Genomic DNA, 7,434 nt, shown 5'->3' on the forward strand with positions numbered 1-7,434 from the left:
ATATATAGGAAGAAATGAATAAAGAAAGTTAAAAGAAAATATAACTTCCAATACATCATTGTCAGAAATTTAAATTGCTCAAGAAAACTAAGCTTTGTCCCTCTTTACCAAATGTGAAAACACATCTGTATATCACCCGGCCATTTATTCAGCAGTGATAAACAAGATAGACCCAGCTCCTGACCTGCTGGAACTTAAAGCCCGATGGGAAAGGCAGGTGTTAAGCTGAAGAATAACTGAGATGTGATAAAAGGAGAGGGCTTGATGCAAGAGGCCACCTGAGGATGCACGTGTAGAAAGAAGAATCAGGCAGTTGTCACTATGGAGCAACATCTAAACTAAAGCCACAAGAGGAGTTCTATGATAGGCTGAATAAAAAATAAAAATAAATAAAAGCACTGCCTTTGAATTGATTCTGAATCCTAGTAAACCTACAGGGCAGAGTAGAACAGCCCCAAAGTGTTTCCACCTCATAAATCCTTACAAAAACAGACTGCTACATCTTTCTCCATGGAGCCATTAGTGGGTTCTAACCACCTACTTTTTGATGACCAGCCAAGGGCTTAACTACCGTGTGACTAATGGTCCCAAATATATCCACATCCTAAACCTTGGAACCTATGAATATTGCCTTAAATAGCACAGTAAGTTAGAGACTTTGGAGGTATACCAAAATTAAAGTTCTTGAGATGGGGAGATTATTTTGGGTTATATGATCAGTTGTTATCCATTTGACTCCAGTTCATGATGACCCATGTGTGTCAGAGTAGAATTGTGCTCCCTAGGAATTTCAGTGTTAGCTTTTTGGAAACAGATGACTAGAACATTCTTTCAAGGCACCTCTGGGTAGGTGAACTTCCAACCTTGCAGTTAGCAGCTGAGAGCATTAATCATTTTCGTCACCTATATAAGAGGAACCATTGCAATAACAAGGGTGCTTATAAGTAAGAGAGATACAAGAGGATGCAGAGTGAGGGAGAAAACAATGAGATTATTGAAGTGAAGATTACAGAGATGTGCTCTGAAGGTGGAAAAAGAAGCTGCAAAGCAAGGAATATTGCTTTTGCTGTTAAATCTCATAGAGTCTGTTCCAACTTATCATGACCCTTATCAACAGCTTCTGAGGAGCAGTTGATGGGTTTGAACCATTGACCTTGTTGTTAGCAGCACAGTGCATATCCTACAGCGCCAGAGTTAGACTGTAAATATTATTTCTGTTTGGTATGAAATACATTCAAGTTGGTGCTAACTCATAGCAACCCTGTTTAGGGATTCTGAGTTGCAAATCTTTCCATGGGTAGAAAGTCTCATCTTGTTTTCTTTGGTCTTGTGTTTCCAAGTCCACTGCTTATTCTACAGAGCCACCACACTCCCAAAAGGAGAATGCTGTTGTTCAGTGCCATCAAGTTGGTTCTGAGTCACGGCAACTCCATCCACAACAGAAAGAAAAAATGCCAGTCCTGCGCCATCCTCATAATTGTTACATTTAAGCCTATTGCTGCGGTCACTGTGTCAAACCATCTTGGGTGGGGTCTTCCTCTTTTTCACTGACCCTCTCCTGTACCAGCATGATATCTTTTTTCCAGGGACTGATCCCTCCTAATAACAAGTCACAAGTATGAGAGACAAATTCTCACCATACAAACATATTCTTGTAACACTCTGTAATATTTTTATATTCTTTATAATACTCTTTGTAATATTGTTGTTGTTGTTAAGTGCCACCAAGTCAATTCAATCTCAGCAACCCTGTGTAGGCTTTCCAAGGCTGTACAGATTGGTGGAAGCAGAAAGTCTCATCTTTCTCCTGTGCTTTATAATATGTGTGGCCACTGGAAGCTAAAAAAGACAAGGAAAGAAATTCTTCCCCGAATGTCTCCTGAAGGATGCCACCCTGATGATACCATGACCTTATCCCAGTGATTATCCTAGTGGATTTTTGTCAAAGAATAAATTTGGTTATTAAGCTACCAAATTTATAACAGCAATAGGAACATCATATAAGTAGACATTTTCTGGAGGAAATGCAGATTGGGAGGTACCGTCTAGGGAAGTTAAGATGCAAAGACCCAAGAGACAGGAATGAGCCCAGTGCATGGAAATTTACTTGGCCTTCAATGTTTGAAGGAAACTAATGAGTGAAGGGGTAAGAAGCATGAGGTGAGGTTGGAGAGAGAAGACAAGGCTAGATCATGCTTGTCTTTGCAGGTCACGTGAGGAATTTTGTTTTTAATCTTAAAGGCATTTGAAAATATATGCAGGAGCACAATTGCTTAAAGGTCACTCCGAATTTTATATGAAGAATAGATTATAATGAGGTCAAGAGGGGAACTAGCTGAAGACTAATGGAGAGCAAATACAGGTTCAGATCAGGACTTGAGAAAGTACCAAGAGAACAGGGCTGTTTGGGGTGGTACTAATGCCCAAAGGTAGTGCTAGTGCCAACCATCTATGGGGCATATTTGGACTTGCTTTCATCCAACTCTAGAAAGGATATGCATTTATTTTGCTTAATTTTCCTAGTGTCCTTCAATGGTTTAGTATAGGTCCCTGTAGTTGGTAATCCCAGAAGACATAAAAATAATTTGTCTTAATTTAGAATCCAACTGATCACTTTTTAGATCAGAAGTCAGCAAGATATACATAGTTCTTAGGCCAAATCCATCCAATGCCTGTTTTTATAAATAAAATGTTGATGGAATTCAACTCCAAGCATTCATTTATGTATTGTCTTTAGCTACTTTCATGCTACAACCACACATTTAAGTAGCTATGATAAAGATTGCATAGCTTACAAAGTCAAAAATATTTTCTCCATTTTTGCGATGTATGTAGCCCTGGTGACACTGTGAGTTGGACATTGGGCTGTTAAGACTAGCAGTTCAAATCCACCAGCTGCTCTACCAGAGAAAGATGAGGTTGTGTGCTCCCATAAAGAATTGTAGTCTCAGAATTGCTAAAAAAAAAAAAAGGTCTCTATGAGTCAGAATTGACTTTATAGCAGTGGGTTTAGTTTTTTATTATTTACTATCTGACCTTTTACACAAAAAGTCTGTCAGCCCCTGTAAGATCATGCTCATCTATTGATTGGTTCTTGTTTTTTAAATGATTCCTTGTTGGTTTAGGTTTTGATTGGTTTTTATGCCCCACATTTTCTAGAATTAGAACCTTTTACAAACCAACTCACTAGGAAATACTGGAGACATGTTGAAAGATTTTTTAACTTGTTACTTAAAATGAAACAAAACAAAAGCAGCATCAATACATCACCTCAGTATAGCCATCTCTAGAGGGTGATATGCAATTGCTCTAGATGATATCAGGAGAAAAGTTTTGATGGAGTTGTATGAGTTCAATTCCCAATAAGTGCACTTCATGTGTATCTACCAACTGGGTGTCAGGGGAGTGTCCTTATGATGGTGAACATACTTCAGTGGAATTTCCAGATTAAGATAAGCTAAGACTAAAGTCCTAGTTATTTACTCCAAAAATAAGCCAATAAAAACTGTACAGATAGCAATGGTCCAATCCATAAGTGAGCATGGGCTTGCCTAGGACTCAGTGGCATGTCCTTCCATTGTGCATCAGTCTCTATGAATAGGGGGCCAGCTGGGCAGAAACTAAAAATAACAATAACCAAGTAAGTGATTGCCAGTTTGATATAAATGAAAATTATTAATAAAATGAGTAATATCATTTTTTAAAGTACTTCTGTATTCTCCATTGCATTTCCTTCCTACACACCAGATGTAAGCCTGTGTAAGGCACCACGTTGATGACTTAAGCCAGCTGACAAATTCTAGAGCTGCATAAATTGTATGCTAGTAATTTAAATGGATGGACTTTTAAAAGAAATTCATGTTACTTTAGTAAGCCAAATGATGAATATAACTCTTCTGTGGCTGGCAATGACATGCTGACATCAGCTTTCATGAAATAGCTTATCCAGGCACCCATGTCCCTCATAACCACAGCGGGGACTTAACAGAGACCTAACATTGCTACCCATTAATATACTATTGACCCACAGATATTTATGGTGACAGGACCAGCCATTATGCCACAATTAAAAGCTTCTTTCAAATGAGAAAAGAAAAATCACCCCAAATATAAATTTTAAAATACAGCATTAAATATTTATGAGAAATGCCCCCAAGATGCTGAGTTTAGCAATTGCATAATGTAAGTGCCACTTGTTTTGGAGAAGGATTATTCCCTACTGTTGCACAATCAAGGAATTTCTAAGTGACCTATAAGCGAAAGACAAAAAAATGAAGAAGAAGAAGAAAGGAGAAGGGTGATTACAAATTAATAAAGTACATAGTACCATTTGATTACAAGCCACTGCTGTATAAAATGAGTTGGTTTTAAGTCCAGCTGTGCAGACTGATGGTTATCATCAACTTCCCTTCAAGACCGCCTGATGAGTCAGTTCCAACAGGAGAGCTCTGCAGAAGAGGTGGAGGAGTGGGTGGGGACAGAGCTGGGCAGAGCTCTGTGTGGGAGTAAAGCAGGGAGCTTCCCTCAAGTCTGTGATCAGCCTGTTGCCTCCCTGAAAGAGAGAGTCACTGCAGAGAGTTGCCTACAAACTTTTGGACAAAATTTTATTATTTATAGAATCTGATAAACGCAATTGAAAGTGACCTTAGAAAACATCTGTTACAATTTTTTTCACAGATAACATGCCTGTACATATAACATGCAGAAATGATGAAATTAAATAAAACTGTTCTGCCCTAGTATCCCAGGCAGCTTCCATGCAAAGCAACTGTCATTTCTAGAAGAGAGTTTCAGCCACATCCACCTGACCTCACATATTACAGGTAAATCATATTATTCTGTTCATTTTCATTCATTCTGTTCCTTTTCTTTAATCCCCTGTTTATATGTATACAAGTAGTCGGGAAATGTTACTTTTGACTATAATTATAAAAGTGGACTTCAAGACCACATGGGCACATTACATTATCTTTTAATCCCATTTTCCATGAATTTTGTGAAATCCCCTCATACAATAAATGATCAAGAAATCACAGCTCAAGTTTGTTGTTGTTAAGTGTCGTTGAGTTGGTTCTGGCCCATAGCAAACCCTGTATAGGGTTTCTGAGGAGCGACTGGTAAGCTTGAACCACCAAACTTACAGTACAAACTGACTGCAGTTCAATGCATTAACCCACAGTGCCACACCAGGACTCCCAAGTTTGGTAGTCCTCCAGTAATTAGAAAACAAATGATCAAAACTGCACAATTGTTTCTATTAACTGAAATTGATAATTATAGTACTTCAACTCAACAGCTGTTCTACTGATAGATTTGAAGATAAATCAAGTACTGCTACTAGGGTTCCAATTAACACATGAACGGTATGTACAGGGCAGCTAATTATTTATTATGGCCCATCCAGTCAATTTTCTCCATTTTGTGATGTAGTATAAATCCTGGTCTCTATGGCAGTGATGCTGGGCCTATTTTGAAATAAGTTGCTAAGGAGTAAAGACTAGGGGTTAAGGAGTAAAGATTACAGTAAAAGTAAGGATTAAGGATGCCCCCACCTTAACAGAGGCTATGACGCAAGTCGTCATCTTTGGTTTCCTTTGAGGGCATGATCTGACTTCAATTTATTATACTGCTCTGGAAAATCTTGCTCTTTCACCTGGATCTTGCATCTGACTCATTACCTCCAGTTCTTGGGACTTTCGGTCCATCACCTGACCTGATTCACCAACTTGTTTAGACTCATACATCAATAGCCTGTAATCTGACTTGCCAATTTGGGTTACTCAGTTCTTCAGAATATGTAGGTGAGAATATTCCTCCAGACAGATCTCTGAACTATGGATTTGCCAACCTCCACAATTTCATGAGCCATTTCTTTTGACAAGTGAGATTTTTATGAGATGTTGCAGAACCCTGGGACTTGAGGGAAGGGAGGAGTGGTGATTGACATCAAGGAGTTGTTGTTAAATGCCGTCTAGTTGGGTCCGACTCAGAGAGACCATGTATAAGGTTTCCAAGCAGTAGCTGATGGGTTTCAATTGCCAACCTTGCAGTCCAGTTCTTATGATCCAATACCACACCAGGAATCCATCTCAAGAACTTGTTATTAAGTGCTGTCCAGTTCCAACTCATAGCAATCCTGTCCTAGGTTTCAGAGAAATGGCAGGTAGGTCTGAACTGCCAACCAGTGATTAAAACTGACCTTTCAGCTCAATTCATTATCCTTTAGTGCCACACCAGGACTCCACTTCAAGGACTACGGAGACATTGTTGTTGTTGTCAGGGGCAGTAGAGTTGGTTCTGAACCACAGCAACCCTGCGTACAACAGCCCTAAACAGGGCCTGGTCCTGTGACATCCGCATGATTGCTGCCACACTTGACTCTGTTGTTGCTGACACTGTGCCAATTCATCTCATTGAGGGTCTCACTGTTACCTATCTACTGTCCCTCCACTTTACCAAGCATGATGTCCTTGTCCAGGAATTGGATAATATGTTGTCAGAAGTGATAATATGTTGGAAGTATGAGAGATGAAGTCTGGCCATCTTGGCTTCTAAGGAGCATTCTGGTTGTACTTCTTCCAGCACAGACTTCTTTGTTCTGTGGGCAGTCCAATGCCATAACTCAAATGCTTACATTCTTCTAAGGTTTTCCTTACTCATTGTCCAACTATCACATGTGGTGGTGGTGGTAGCGGTTGTGTGCCTTGGAGTCAGTACCAACACACAGCAGCCCTGTATAGGTTTTCTGATGGCTAGAAGTCCAGTGGAAATCTTTACGGGAGCAGAAAGTCTCATCTTTCTTCTGAGAAACAGCTGGTAGTTTCAAGCTGCTGCCCAACTCATAATCACTACACTACCAGAGTTCATTATCACATGTATCTGAGGCCCTTGAAAATACCATGGCTTGGAACAGGCACACTTTAGTCCTTAAAACTGACATCTTTGCTCTCAAACACTTTAAAGAGGACTTGTGCAGGAGATTTACCTAATGCAATACTTTGATTTCTTCAGTGCTGTTTCCATGAGTGTTAATGGTGGACACAAGAAAAATTAAGTCTTTGACAACTTCAATCTTTTCTCCATTTATCATGATGTTATTTATCGGTCCAATTGAGAGGATTTTTGTTTTCTTTACGTTGAGGTGCAACCCATACTGAAGGCTGTGGTCTTTGATCTTTATCAGTAAGTGTTTTTAAGTTCCCTTGGCTTTCAGCAAGCAAGTTGCATTCTCTGCATTTTGCATGTTGTTAATGAGCCTTCCCCTAATCCTAATATCTCATTCTTCTTCATATTATCAAGTTTCTTGGATTATTTGCTCAGCATACAGATTGAATAGTATGGTGAAAGAATACAACATTAGCACACACCTTTCCTGATGTTAAAACACTCAGTGTCCTCTTGTTCTGTTTGAACAACTGTCTCTTGATCTATGTA

General features: G+C 39.3%; 1 protein-coding gene across 1 annotated transcript in view; it reads left to right on the forward strand.

Moving 5' to 3' along the window:
• LOC102831403 (60S ribosome subunit biogenesis protein NIP7 homolog) overlaps positions 1-7,434 on the forward strand; it is a 166,886-nt gene that overhangs the window by 18,669 nt on the left and 140,783 nt on the right. The window lies entirely within an intron of this gene.

The sequence above is a fragment of the Chrysochloris asiatica genome, unplaced genomic scaffold (genome assembly GCF_000296735.1).
Source record: "Chrysochloris asiatica unplaced genomic scaffold, ChrAsi1.0 scaffold00151, whole genome shotgun sequence".
NCBI classification, from domain to species: domain Eukaryota; kingdom Metazoa; phylum Chordata; class Mammalia; order Afrosoricida; family Chrysochloridae; genus Chrysochloris; species Chrysochloris asiatica.